The sequence below is a fragment of the Leptonychotes weddellii genome, chromosome X (genome assembly GCF_054177405.1).
Source record: "Leptonychotes weddellii isolate Sample4059 chromosome X, ASM5417740v2, whole genome shotgun sequence".
NCBI lineage: Eukaryota > Metazoa > Chordata > Mammalia > Carnivora > Phocidae > Leptonychotes > Leptonychotes weddellii.
The window spans coordinates 91703067-91718802 of NC_138385.1; positions in this window are offsets into that span (position 1 = coordinate 91703067).

The following is a 15736-nucleotide window of genomic DNA, read 5'->3' on the forward strand; positions in this document are numbered from 1 at the left end:
AAGGAAACAGTCAACAAAACCAAAAGACAACCGACAGAATAGGAGAAGAAATTTGCAAATGACATATCAGATAAAGGGCTAGTATCCAAAATCTATAAAGAACTCATCAAACTGAACACCCAAAGAACAAAGAATCCAATCAAGAAATGGGCAGAAGACATGAACAGACATTTTTCCAAAGAAGACATCCAAATGGCCAACAGACACATGAGAAAGCTTTGATTTCTAATCTTTACTGATGGTAGCTTGACATGGCTCCAGTCAGATATAATGTTTCCCTTTTTTATTATCGAGTTTTTTGAGATATAATGATATCATTTACTATAAAACTCATCCTTTTAAAGTGGTTTTTAGCATATTTATTTGCAGAGTTGTGCAACCATCACCACAATTTTCGAACATTTTTATCACTCCGAAAAGAAACCCCATACCCATTAGCAGTCACTCCCCATCTCCCCTCAGTCCTTCTCCCAGCCCCAAGCAATCACCAACTTTTTGTCTCTATGGATTTGCCAATTCTGAACATCTTACATACAGGGAATCATACAATATGTGGCCTTTTGTATCTGGCTTCTTCCATTTAGCGTAATGTTTTCAAGAGTCATCCATGCTATAGCATCTATCAGTCTGTCATTCCTTTTTATTGCCAAATAATATTATTATACAGATATACCAAATCTGTTTATCCATTCATCCATCAGTGAACATTTGGATTGTTTCCACTTTTTGCCTATTACAAAAATGCTGTTATGAACATTTGGGTACAAATTTTTGTGTAGACATGTTTCCCTTGTCTTAGAAATACACCTAAGAGTGGAATTGCTGGGTCATATAGTAATTCTGTGTTTAACCTTTTGAGGAAAAGTCAAACTGTTTTCCAAAGTGGAAATGGCTGCACCATTTTACATTCCCAACAGCAGTATATATGAGGGTTCTAATTTCTCCACATTCTCACCAACACTTATTATTGTCTGTCTCTTGATTATAGCCATCCTAGTGAGTAGAAGCTGGTATCTCATCGTGGCTTTATTTTTTTTTTTTAAAGATTTTATTTATTTATTTGAGAGAGAGAATGAGAGACAGAGAGCATGAGAGGGAGGAGGGTCAGAGGGAGAAGCAGACTCCCTGCTGAGCAGGGAGCCTGATGTGGGACTCGATCCCGGGACTCCAGGATCATGACCTGAGCCGAAGGCAGTCGCTCAACCAACTGAGCCACCCAGGCGCCCCCTCATTGTGGCTTTAATTTGCATTTCCTTGATGACAATGATGTTGAGCATCTTATCTAGTGCTCATTGGTCATTTGTTTATTTTCTTTGGACAAACATCTATTCAAATTCTTTGTACATTTTATTTTTAATTTTTTTTATTCAGTTAGCCAACATATAGTATATCATAAGTTTTTGTTGTAGTGTTCAACAAATCATTAGTTGCGTATGACACCCAGTAGATTTTAAATTGGTTTATATTGTTGAGTTGCTTTTTCTTTCTTTTTTCCTTGTGATACTTGGATTCTCTGTAGAGATGCATTGAGGTCAAGGCCTTCACAGGCACCAAAACACTCAGACCAAAACAGTTATCACCAGTTAGGGAGGAGAAGAGAGGGCAGTCACTGTACATCAGTGTCAGTGAATGGATACACAGCAGGCCCCAGGGAATGTTCTTGATGAACATGCTCATATCTGTCTGGTGTCCTTACATCACCCCTGAAATCAAAATCTTGCTGTTCACCCTCCACAGAGCACTGCTCTTACTCTCAAACAGCACAGGGTGAGTGGGGAGACTCTACTGTAAAAAGAAACGAGTGGCCATTGCCACCACACACCATCCCCCAACCCCTGTGGTCAGGTTCTGTGCCTCTATTATTCCCCACTATTTACCCCAGAGTCTGGAAAACAGTTGACAAGTAAATGAATGTAAAAACCTCTTTTTTAAATTTCAGCAACAGTGAGTTGGTTGTTCTTGCTTGCAAATTTCCTATATGCCCCAATTTTAACATGCATATAAGCATTTACTGCTCTAAGCATTTTGCATATAATTTTAACTATTTACAGATAATTATAACATTTTTCAAATAATTTGAAACTAATTTAATCCTCATAACAATTCTGTGATGTAGGTAATCTTATTTTTGCCATTTTATAGATGAGGAAACTGAGGCATAAACAGGGAAAGTAACCTGCCCAAGCCAACATCTGATGAGTGGTGAAGCCAGAGTCAAACCCTGCCTGGCTCCAATCTGTGCTCTCAACTGCCGTGCAATGCTCCCTTGCCAATTGTTTAATGTTTTGTTGGGTAAAGGGCACAATATTGGAGCCTAGTTCATGTAAAGGCATCACTCCACAACAGGTAGGTTCAAAAAGTCATCCAAAGCGTGGTTTGGGGAAGGAACCCTGCCATGAATCAATTCCCCAAATAAAGAATTCTGTGAGGGGCGCCTGGGTGGCTCAGATGGTTAAGCCTCTGTCTTCAGCTCAGGTCATGATTCCAGGGTCCTGGGATCGAGCCCCACATCGGGCTCCTGGCTCAGCGGGGAGCCTGCTTCTCCCTCTCCCTCTGCCTCTCCCCCTGCTCATGCTCTCTCTCTCTCTGTGTATGTCTGTGTCTCAAATGAATAAAATCTTTAAAAAAAGAGAATTCTGTGATAATGCAATCAATGTTGAATTTCATTTTCATATGTTAGCTTTTGCTTTCCTTAAAGTGGGTCACCCATTTGTTGCTGATAAAATGGCTTCCTAACCCAGTTTTACACATAGCCAACATTCTCTAAATGTTGAATGATGTTGAATGAAGTAATGAATTAGTTAATGTGCAGTGCACAAGGCTGCAGGCTGCTTGCCTGGAGCAAGCCTTCTTCCAAAAGAGAATCTTTACAGACCTGGCTGGCTCCTGGGGACAAATTCAATGTCCTTGTCCCACCCTGGACCCAAAGTACAGCTGAATTTTCCTCACATTCCTGTTATCCAAGGGCATCACCCAAAATAGAAGCCCATCTGGTCATCTGAACTCAGCATTTTCACCCCTTAATGCTCTAGGCATTTCTTTCCCTGGTTTGACCACCCACTGCTCCCCTTCCTTTCAAAATCTCCACCCTGTGTCTTCTAGAACACTTCCTTCCATTGTAAACAAATTCCCCTTACTCCTCCACCTTCTTCTCTTCTCAGACTCTGCCCTAGAGGACACATCTACTCCTTGAGCCCTCTTCATCTATTAGAGGCTGGTAGTTCTCTTTCACCCCATATACAATGAGGAGTCTCCCCACTCTTCCTGCTTTTCCCATATCACTATTCCTCCACCTTCTTACAAAAATGGTAGAAATTATTGGCAACCTGTCCCAATCCACTGTTGCTGTCATTTGTTTATAACACCCTCTTACTCCCCTCATTGCCCTTATATACCAACTTTCTCAACTCTTCCATCCCATCCCCCACTTATTTTAGACATTATCTCCTGGTCAGTTTTTTTTCCCTACCCCAAGTCCTGCCTCTGTCCTGTCACTTCAGAGTTCAGGGGTTCACCCACCAAATATCCAATATTCCAAGATTCCTGCATGTTTTCCTCTCCAAGAAACTTCTCCCCACTAATCATATCAATTAACTGCCATGGCCACACCTTAGACACATTGTAACCACCAGGAACTACTCACTCTCTGTCTCGCTCTCTCTCTCTCTCTTCCTCTGTCCCCCTCTCTCTCCTTCCCTCCCTCCCTCCTATATCACTATCTGTCAATCTCTCCCTCTCTTTCTCATCCTAAATGCAAACTCTGGTCAGAATGCCCTATCCTTTCTATTCTCATCTTCAGTTACTCTCACTATGCTTGTTTTTCATTATCCACAACTCTTTTATTTTGACCCTATCAGTTCTTTGCTCCTTTAATAGCCATCAATTCAGCTACTCTCTTGCCAATATTATTGTTATTTCTTTATTCCATCTACCCCATCCATCTACTCCATTCTTTACTCTGTATCCTTTCAACAGACTCCACACCAGCCTCCCTACCTCTAGTCTTGTTCTCCTCCAATATCATCCATAGTGACTTTTCTAGAATACAAATGTAGCCATGGTGCTCCCCCCAGTTAAACTCACCTATGACTTATCATCACTTTCAGAATAGTCTAAATTCTTCATCTGGTTTAAAAGTCCTTCCTAATTTTATATGTCCTAGAGCTTACCTCTTACCCACATCCCATCCCCCCAGTACACACTTTTTATATTCTAGCCATGTTTCAACTATGTGTCAAGGTCCCTGGCAGCTCCCTCCCTCCCTCCCTCTCTCTGTCTCTCTGTCTCTCTCTCTCTCTCCTGTCTCTCTTCCTCTCTCTCAGATTCTGCATACTTTGTTCTCTCTGCTGAAATACTATCTCCTTCCCTCCCTCTCTTCACCTGTGTAACTGTCATTTCTCATGTCTTTAGTTTTGCCTTCCTCCAGAAAGCCTTTCTTTTTTTTTTTTTTAAAGATTTTATTTATTTATTTGACAGAGAGAGAGACAGTGAGAGAGGGAACACAAGCAGGGGGAGTGGGAGAGGGAGAAGCAGGCCTCCCGCGGAGCAGGGAGTCCAATGCGGGGCTCAATCCCAGGACCCTGGGATCATGACCTGAGTCGAAGGCAGACGCTTAACGACTGAGCCACCCAAGCACCCCCAGAAAGCCTTTCTTGACCATCTTGCTTCTATCTTTCCTGTAACACCCTGAACTTACTATTTTGTGACAACTTTCACCCAGTAATGTAAAAAACTATTTCCTTGCTAGTACCTCTGCTAGACTATAAGCTTCATGAGGTCCAGGACCATGTCTTATTCATCATTCTATCCATAGTGTCTAGCACAGTCTCTGAAACATTTAATAAATATGTAAATGAGTTAAAGAATGAAGAAAAAGCCTTACCTTTAGGGATATAATTAAAATCAGTGTTTTCTCAGTAATAAGATAAGCAGCAACTTTTCTATACTATAATCTTGGACTACCTCAAAAACTAGTAATGACTCATCCAGCTACTGAGATGCTGTAGTAGACACTGTCTACTCATATTCTACCAACCCTCACTACAACTACCAACTATGTGATTCTAAGAGATTCTTCTGGCTGCAGGAACGTGCCAAAATGTAGAAGTGCCAAAGAGTTAATGCCTCTCTGAGAGCAATCCTCAACTGAGGAAAAATGGGGTTTGATGGATAAATACTCCAGCTTTCCTTCCCCTCAGGTAAGATATCTCTGAGGCATACTCATTGCAGTCTTCTAGAGGTCTCCAGCAGGACTGGACCCCACTTACACACAGCAATAACCTGTTTATTAATACACCCTTTATTTAAAGGTTTCCTTCTCTGTCTCATTTTCTTATCAGTGTTTCTTGAGATTATCTCCCACATAAACTATTACACTAAAATTATTTTCAGGGTTTGCTTCTGATGGAACCTAACTTAGACACTCACCTAGTTCCTTGATTATTCTTCAACTACAGTTTAGCCATCCACAAGCATAGAAAACTCCATATCTAATCATCTGGACCTGGGATGCTTACTATATCTAAAATCTCCATCTGTGGCCATAACCAACTACCTTCAACTTCTTTCACTTTTTAATGAAAACTAAATCAACATTTGCCATTATCATTATAGTGGTAATAATAGTAACAAATATAATAGTGAAGTATAAGTTTTATAGAGCATTTACTATGTGCTAGACACTATTATAAGTGATCATGTGGATTAATTCAAGGATCCTTTGCCCTTGATCCTACTCATGCTTCCTCCATTCTGTCAAATGTATCCTGACCTCCTTTGTCTTTCTATATGATCAGTCAGTTCTTGGGGCCATGGCAAGTGGAGCGATAGGATAAACTTAGAGTCCATAATTCAGAGCAGTGTTTCCTCAAAGCAGCCTAGGGTAGCACAGCTGAAGTCCACATGAGAATTGTGGCCAAAAGGAGCCTAGATCAGAATGAAGTTAAGGCTTCATTCCAGACAAAGACCACCAGGAACACACTTAAAGTTGAACAAGCTCAGTGTAGTACTAAATGATGGACATCTGGGCTCTTTCCATAGTTTAGCTGTTGTGGACATTCCTGCTATACACATTGGGGTGCACATGCCCCTTCAGATCACTACATTTGTATCTTTTGGGTAAATACCTAGTAGTGCAATTGCTGGGTCATAGGGTAGTTCTATTTTTAACTTTTTGAGGAAACTCCATACTGTTTTCCAGAGTGGCTATACCAGCTTAGATTCCCACCAGTACATTAAAAGGATGATTCACCATGACCAAGTGGGATTTATTCCTGGGCAAGGGTGGTTCAACATCTGCAAATCAATGTGATACACTACATTAATAAAAGAAAGGACAAGAACCATATGATCCTCTCAATTGATGCAGAAAAAGCATGTGACAAAGTACAGCATCCTTTCTTGATTAAAACTCTCCACAGTGTAGGGATAGAAGGAACATACTTCAATATCATAAAAACCATCTATGAAAAACCCACAGCGAATATCATTCTCAATGGGGAAAAACTAAGAGCTTTTCCCCTAAGGTTAGGAACACAACAGGGATGCCTGCTCTCACCGCTGTTATTCAACATAGTGCTAGAAGTCCTAGCCCCAGCAATCAGACAACAAAAAGAAATAAAAGGCATCTGAATCGGCAAGGAAGAAGTCAAACTCTCACTCTTCACAGATGATGTGATACTCTATGTGGAAAACCCAAAAGACTACCCCCCCAAAATTGCTAGAACTCATACAGGAATTCAGCAAAGTGGCAGGATACAAAATCAACGCACAGAAATCAGTTGCATTTCTATACACTAACAATAAGACAGAAGAAAGAGAAATTAAGGAGTCGATCCCATTCACAATTGCATCAAAAACCATAAGATACCTAGAAATAAACCTAACCAAGGAGGTAAAGAATCTGTACTCTAAAAACTACAGAACATTTATGAAAAAAATTGAGGAAGTCGCAAAGAAATGGAAAAACATTCCATGCTCATGGATTGGAAGAATAAATATTGTTAAAATGTCTATGCTACCCAGAGCTATCTACACATTCAAAGCAATCCCTATCAAAATATCATCCACATTTTTCACAGAGCTGGAACAAATAATCCTAAAATTTGTATGGAACCAGAAAAGACCCTGAATAGCCAGAGGATTGTTGAAAAAGAAAACCAAAGCTGGTAGCATCACAATTCCAGACTTCAAGCTATATTACAAAGTTATAATCATCAAGACTGGCACAAAAACAGACACATAGATCAGTGGAACAGAATAGAGAGCCCAGAAATGGACCCTCAACTCTATGGTCATCTAATCTTCAACAAAGCAGGAAAGAATATCCAATGGAAAAAAGACAGTCTCTTCAACAAATGGTGTTGGGAAAATTGGACAGCCACATGCAGAAGAATGAAACTGGATCATTTTCTTAAACCACATGCAAAAATAAACTTAATGTCTTAATAAATCTTATGCAGAAAGAGGGAAGACTAGAATGAAACTAAGGCTGTATTTGGTAAAGAAGCAATAGTCACTCAGATTAGCTAGAAGAGGAACATGTTTGTCCATCTTTGTGGCTTGGGCAATGTTCACGTTTTATCTATGTTCAAACCTGATTATAGAGTGATCTTGTTTTTGTTTTGATTAACTGTGACCATAGAGCAGCCTCATCTTATGTTAGTGTTTGGGGAAATATTTTATATTCAACAAGAAAACACCATAACCCGACTGTGAGTGCCCAGCCAGCTTATAATAACACCAAGGCCCAGTGATGGTATCAGGCCAGCTTCCAGATGAGAGGCACTACTGTTTTTTCTCAGGGCAAATATGCAAAGCTTTAGATTTGAAGATGAAAGAGTAATATATATTGCTGTTCTACGCAAGATCCATTTCTCCCCTTCTTTCATTGTAGAACTTCAGTTTTACTCAGGGACCCACCCTGCCCCATGCAGCCATGTTCTTCAGGGGAAGTGAGCACTACAGACCAACTCCAAGGTAAGACCTGTGTGATCTCAGGATAATCCTAGTCCCCTTGACAGAGATTGGTTCAAAAACAGGCATGTGACCTAATTTTGGTCAATGATCCTTGAGGGGAGGTCTGCTTGGGCACCACTGAAAAGGTTTCTCACTCTTCAGAAAGTACCACAGGAAGACATAGTCTCTTTCCTCTCATTTTTCTCAGCCTGGTGATAATGTCAACATTGAAGATTCAGGAAAAAGAGATGTTTAGAACTTGAATTAGTGATGACAAAGGTGCTAAATCAACCAACTGTGCAGCCTCCCTACCTTGGGACTTCCAGTTATGTGAGCTAATACATTTCTTCTTACAGGAGAATACATTTCCTTTTTCTTTACCCAATTGTGTGAGAATTTTCCATTACTTACATCAGTATATTCTAAAAAAGTAGTGAGAATGAAAAAAAGATGAAGAGTCAGGGTGGTAGCCAAAGGAGAGAGGACAGGATAGAACAGTTAAAAAGTAAGCCATGTGGTGCAGGAATTCCCTATTGTGTGTTAGCTTAAAGGAACTGCAGGTTACCCAACTTGGATGTTATGTGCAAAAACCTCAGTTTTGCCCTTATCAGCTATCTAGATTAATCAATGCATCTGACTTTCTGCTGCATCTACTTTATGGAATCTCAACTTCAGATAAATTTCTCCAATTGTTTCTCCATCCCAACTTCTAGGCTGCCAAGCACAGCTAGAGGAAAAATGTGTCATTGTACCAATAGGTTCTACTATAAATCCAGACTTTCTAAACTCCAAAAGAATATGTTCCTTTTAGATTAGAACCACAAGTTCTATATACCTCTGTGGGAACCTCATTGTCTAAAATTATTTTATGTTGTAATTATTATTTTAAATCGAAAAATTAATACTTGCTTCTTACAAAATAAAGTAGAGCTCTGTCTTATGGATTCATCTCTCTTTATCTTCATCCATCTTTTGCTTGTTTTCCTAAATCATAGAGCCATGTCTTTTACCTTGCCAAGGCCAGTACTTTCACCAGTGCTGGTAAACCTGTCCTCTCAGCTAGAGAATATAATGCAAAGTGAAATAAGTCAGAGAAAGACAAATATCATATGATTTCACTCATATGTGGCATTTAAGAAACAAAACAGATGAACAAAGGGGAAAAAAAAGAGAGAGACAAACCAAGAAACACTCTTAAGTATAGAGAACAAACTGATAGTTACCAGAGGGGAGGGGTGGGGGGATAGGTGAAACAGGTGATGGGGATTAAAGAGTACACTTGTCATGATGAGCACAGGGTGATGTATGGAAGTGTGAATCACTATCCTGTACACCTGAAACTAACATAACACTGTATGTTAACTATGCTGGAGGGGCGCCTGGGTGGCTCAGTCATTAGGCGTCTGCCTTCAGCTCAGGTCATGATCCCAGAGTCCTGGGATCGAGCCCCGTATTGGGCTCCCTGCTCAGTGGGGAGTCCGTTTCTCCCTCTCCCTCTGCCTGCCGCTCCCCCTGCTTGTGCTCTCTCTCTGTCAAATAAATAAATAAAATCTTTAAAAAAACTATACTGGAATTAAAATTTAAAAATTTAATTTAAAAAAACCTGTCCTTCTCTCACTCTTCTTTCCTCGATCATTAAAAAAGCCTCTGAACTGGGTTCTCTTACATTTTCTCCCATCTAATCCAGCCTCCATATGGCTAGAACACTGATCAAATTATGTCAGTCTCCTGCTCAAAATCCTCTCTTGACTTCTGAATGCCTATAGAAAAGGATACAAACAACAGATCTTTCCCCCTCCATGTCTTTGCTCCTTTTGTTCTCTTTTTCTGTAATGTACTTTTTCCTGCTTCACCAGCTGAAGCTTTCCTCAGGTTTCAAGGCCCAATTCAAAAGTCTCTCCTCCCTGAAGATTCCCCCAAAACATCCAGGTAAAATTGGCCAATTCTTATGTTCTCAGGGCCATATATTTCTTCTTTACTTTGGCCCTTATCCTATCACACTGTTAATAAGAGTTCTCTATGTCCACAGATATTTATCTCCAGAGCGCTACAATATATTTCTTTTAGATAAGAATCATAAGTTTTATATACCATAGTACCTGGCACAATGAGACTACATAAAAAACCCTAAAAATATTTTTAAACATGTTTATTAGTACCACCAAATAAAAAGAACACTAACATTTGTTCAGTATCAGATGGCATAGCATATAAATAAAACCTATTTGATAAAATTACAAAGAAACATTTAAATAAGAAATTGTTGGCAGCCATCACTAAAATGCCAGCAGCCAAAATGAAATTCAATCCCTTTGTGACTTCTGACCAGAGCAAGAACCACAAAAGCTATTTCAATGCACCTTCCCACATTCGCAGGAAGATTGTCTTCCCCTCTTTCCAAAGAGCTGAGACAGAAGTAAAGTGTTCGATCAATACCCATCTGAAAGGATGATGAAGTACGGGTTGTGCAAGGACACTACAAAGGTCAGCAAATTGGCAAAGTAGTCCAGGTTTATAGGAAAAAATGTGTAATCTACATTGAAAAGTACAGTGAAAGAAGGCGAATGATACAACTGTCCATGTGGACATTCACCCTAGCAAGATGGTTATCACTAGACTAAATCTGGACAGAGACTGCAAAAAATCCTTGAAGATAAAGTCAATTCTTGCCAAGCAGGAAAGGAAGAGGGCAAATATAAGGAAGAAACAATTGAGAAGATGCAGGAATAAAGTCATCTTATATATGACTTTCAATAAAAACTTAAAATGAAAAAAAAAGAAAGAAATTGTTGTCTTTGTGAAAAATATAAAACCAATGACTTCATGTTTTTAATACCAGAGTGTATAAAACATTTTCCATCTCTTCCCATCTACATCATGACACCCAATTTCACCTCCAGATCTCAAGAATGGGATTTTTCAAAACGTGCATACATACATACATAATGGTTTAGCCTTATAAATCAGAGCTAGAATCTTGATAACATGGTACACCCTCTTCTTTTTATGCCCTCACCATCAGTTAGGATTAAAGAAAAGGTAATAGAAATGATTCTGAGTGTGGTGATCAGAAACCAGAGTCTCCTTGTCAGATCCACTATGACTAGGGAAAAGGTATGATGCCTCACCTCATTGCTTTGAAACCATTGATAATTACCACATCTAAACCCATCAACTGTTGAACCCACTAAGTAATCCAAACTTAGAATGTTTCATATTTGATACATGTAAAATTATAAAAGATGTATTCATAATGAAAAACATAATGAAAAGTGGTAAACAGTAATATTTACGTTTTTGAACACTTACCATAGGCTTGACACACTGTGCCAACATTTTACATAGTCTTTCATTTAATCCTAACCAAGTGCAATAGATACAATCACACCCTTATTGCAAATTAGGAAACTGAGGGTTAGAAAGACTAAGCAGTTTGCCCAAGGACATATAGACACTAAGTGTCAGGACACAAACAGAGATATGCCTCAGACCCCCAGCACGTGCTCTTTGCCATCACTCTATACCACCAACCCCCCACAAAGAAAACACGTTTTTCTTTGTGAAGCACTCTGCAAAGAAGCTTCCAAAAGTATACATATGTCTCCTTTGTTTGACCAAGGAATTTCAACAGATCAGGAATTCATTCTAAGAAAATAATCTTTCTTCCCTCTCCAACACCCCTGCTATTTAGAATCTGTTGTGAATAGAGGGACATGTGTCACTTTCAGGTAGAAGCAGTGAAAAATCTGGGCATACTTTTCCAGTATCTCTTCCTTTGCCATGGATAATTGAGCTTGACACATGTTCTAGATGGCAGCTACAATATTGTGAAATCTCTATTAGACTAGGTCCCTGAGGACTATGTGCCCTGACCCCATTGATTCATGATGAAAATGTAGCATGAATGAGAAATAAGTCATTATTGTATTAAGCCACTGATATTTGGGGGTCAATTTGTCACTGAAACATAACCCAGCCTATCCTGACTAATATATCTGCCAAATAACAAATAAAGTTAAATAGAAGAAAAAAAAAACCTTTATGTATAAGAGTTTTTCTTACAACACTAAAAAATAGTTAAAATTATAAATGTCTAACAGATAGTCAAGTAAACTATTAATACAAGTTACCAGATAGTGAGACTACTACTTAAAATAATTGTGACACTTATGATATAGTATTAGATGGAGAAAGCAGCCTATAAACTGCATCTTCTTTGACATGCATCCTAAAACCAAGTATCTACATGTACACATGGGACTATAAAAAGACCTAGAAAAAAATAAAACCAGTATTTTCTAAATGGTGAAATAAGAAAGTAGAAGAGACATTGTCATTGTACGATGCTGTTTATAAAAGAATGTATTAAAATTGATCCTTTTCCCCTACCTATCACATCAAATTAATACTTTCCTTTAAAAAGTGTATGTCATAAGGTAAAATGTTAGAAAACCAAAATAGAACAGTTGAAGTAGAGAGTTTTATGTTAATAATATGCTTTTTCACATTTATAATTAATAAAATGAAATCAGACCTTGACAAATTAAGGATTCATTTCTCTTCATATTGGCCAGTTGAGAAACTATTTCTTCAGGTCAACTCCCTCTTTAGTAATAATAACCAAAGAGATAATCCTAAATCCTTTACTATTTTATTCTTTACATTTCTTCTCAATGCACTAGTCACCTGGTCTAATCAGGAAGGCTCAACCATAAATGACACAATAAACATCCTCGGGAAGAATTTAATTAAATGCAGAAACTTTTCTAGCTCTTCCTATCACTGAAAAAAGAAAACCTACCTAGCTTGTGAATATAGAAATATCATTTTAGGTTAGAGTCACTGTCTGTGTTCCCCTTCTAAAAATGTTAACTGGTTTTTGGCTTTTGAAACAAAATTTGAATTTTCATTTGTTAGAATCTTCTTTGTTAAGCCACAAAAATAGAATGACAAACCCAAGAGGTACAATAAAGGGAATGCTAAGCACAAGACTTGTTTCTCACGTGCTTCCTTAAAACCCATGTGGCATGACTCACTTTACTAGAGAGTCACTTGTTTAATTATAAACAGCTGCTATTTCCAAGCTTTACCATAAGACAAATTCCTTAACAGTGAATCTTATCCCAGATGGAATGTATGGCTGCATTGGCTTCTTATAACTAGAATCCCAGTTTTTCCTGAGCCATTTGAAATCAGAGGCAAGCTTTGCTTTTCCTTCAGATCAAAATGTTCCCTGTGGAATTCCCAGGTAGTCTTGAAATACAGCTCTAAATTTGGTTTTACTGACTCAATATGAAAAAAATAATAATAACCAAAGAAAAACAAACAAGCCTGCACAGACCAGGACACTAGGAAACTTCAGTGTCATTGGGATTTAGTTACCTATAGATAAGCTTGTGGAAAGAAAGAAGCAATCTCTTCTTCGAGATAATATTTCAAGGATTATCTTCAAAGAAAACAAATCACAAATGGAAAACACCCTCTGGTGAAAATCAAGAAAATGCCTCCTGTTGTCATAATCAATTCATCAGTGACAGTGCTTTACTTTAAGGAAGTTGAGTAAAGAAATCTGTGTATCCATTCAAAATTAGAACTTAGACTGAAATGTCAGTAAAAATTACTCCTAGTGGCACTGAAATACCACTTAAATTAGAACATTTTTATAATACTCAAAATAGAAGATACAATGTTAACAGTTTGATAGGGCTTGCTATTGTTGTCTTTGTTTAAGGTAATATTCTAGAAAAAAATATTTAAACCACCTGATGATAGTTAGTAATTTGAAATAAAAGATTTGTGACAGACACTATTGACTGCCTACCCAACAAACATTTCCTCCTTCATCTTTGCTAAGAAAACTTCAGTTGGGTTACTTTAGTTATGTGCTATTAAAAAATAGTATCCCAAACTTGGAATAAGGCAAAATAATGACTGCCTGTCTTTCAATGTCTAATATTCTCAACCAAAGAGTATCTAATTCTCTAAGGAAATGTACATTTATTTGACTTAAAATTTACTCTTGACTCTGTAAAGGTAGATATTAATTTCTAGAACATATATAAGCTGCAAGGAATTTCTGTCTGGTAAAAAAGATAACCACTAAGATTGCAGTTCTATAGTCCTGTAGGATATTAATAAATGTTATAAGTAGTTTAGCAATTGCATTTTAGCATTCTTTCATTCCTTGACCCCATCTATCACTTTCTCCTAAGCAACTTTGAATCAGCTATACTATTTTGATGGCTCTCTAATTAAGGAGTTACCTTTGACATGTGTTCATTCTATGCTTGTAGAGTCTTGTTTTTAACCATTTGATAGTGTAACCCCAGGGAACAAATTGTGATTGATCTCAGACAATTGTGGCAGTCCCATACCTCTTCACCAATAATTGTTCTAGGAGTGAGCATATTTGAGTTCTTAGTTGCTACAATAAAAATAATGTCCAGACATACTTGTTTTTAACTTTATACTACCGCAGAGTACAATCAAAAAACCTGTTAGCATACCTGAATCTACTGCAGTGGGCTGGGGGCCAGGGAGAATAAAGGTAGAATGAGAATAAATGGTCTATTACCCAGAAATCTTCTTGGCCCATTTCAGAAAGAATATTCCTGAGTCATTTCTTGAAATACAGATATTTACTTGGTTGACTAGCTTTCCATCCTCAGTTGTCTAGTTCACACTGTCAATAGCAGCTCTACAACTCCTTTGGTCTGACATGCAGACCTTAACAGGCCCTCATTTATATTACTGCTGTTTCAACAAATGTTCCTTCACTGAGTACTTTATGAAAATTGACATCCCACTGCTTTAGTTAGTTCAGAGTTTGCAGATGTAAATTATATTGTACTCTCTGTAATAAACTTAATTACAGAAGCTTCTGATGACTGTGATTTACTTCTCAAGGGTGACAGAATTCTTTGAATTTCTCAGCAATGGACACACATTTTGATTAAACAATGAATATACTCTATATTTTTGAACATTGTGAACCTGAAAGTATCTTTACAGAAGTATCAAATAGTTTTGATTAATGCTTAAGTAAGAAATGTATACAGAGACAGAAAGGGTCTTTAAGAGACCATCTAATCCTACTCTTGGATTACAGGAGAGGACACTGAGGCCCAAGGGAATTTTATCATTGATTATTTAAAAATGCAAGTGCTTCCATGCTTCTAAACCAAGAGAAAAAGAGAGCAAGTTTAAGAGACAGTATTCCTATCCTAAGCTTCCACTACCCTCTCCCAAATATGCCAGGAGGGGAGAGGAGTGTTATAAAAGGAGTTGGGTAACAGTAAGAGCTGTTGGTGTCTACCCATATCTTCTCACACTCACCTATAGAGGTCAAAGATTACTTAGGGCAAACACCTGTAACTCTGGTCACAGGTGCTTGTTGAGCCCACATGGATGGTAACCTGGAAGTGCCAGAAAGCTAACACCCCTGGAATCACTCTTCAATGAATGAAGTATAGGGAACTGGTGCATAAATCTTCCTTCTTTGTAGGGTGACCAACTCATCCCAGTTTTCCCAGGACTGTCTTGGTTTCAACACTGAAAGTCCCACATCCCAGGAAACCCCTCAGCCCCATGCGAACCAGGACAATTGGGCACCTTAGTTGGGAAAACTCTGAGGCATATTCTATATTGTGTCCCAGAGTTCCCCAGTATGATTGTTTCCATTGCCCACAATGGTAACTGACTTGTCCTCTTTCCCTTGCCCATCTTGCTTTCCCACCAAGATTTCTCTCAATCACCTCCAAAATAAATTATTTATATATAT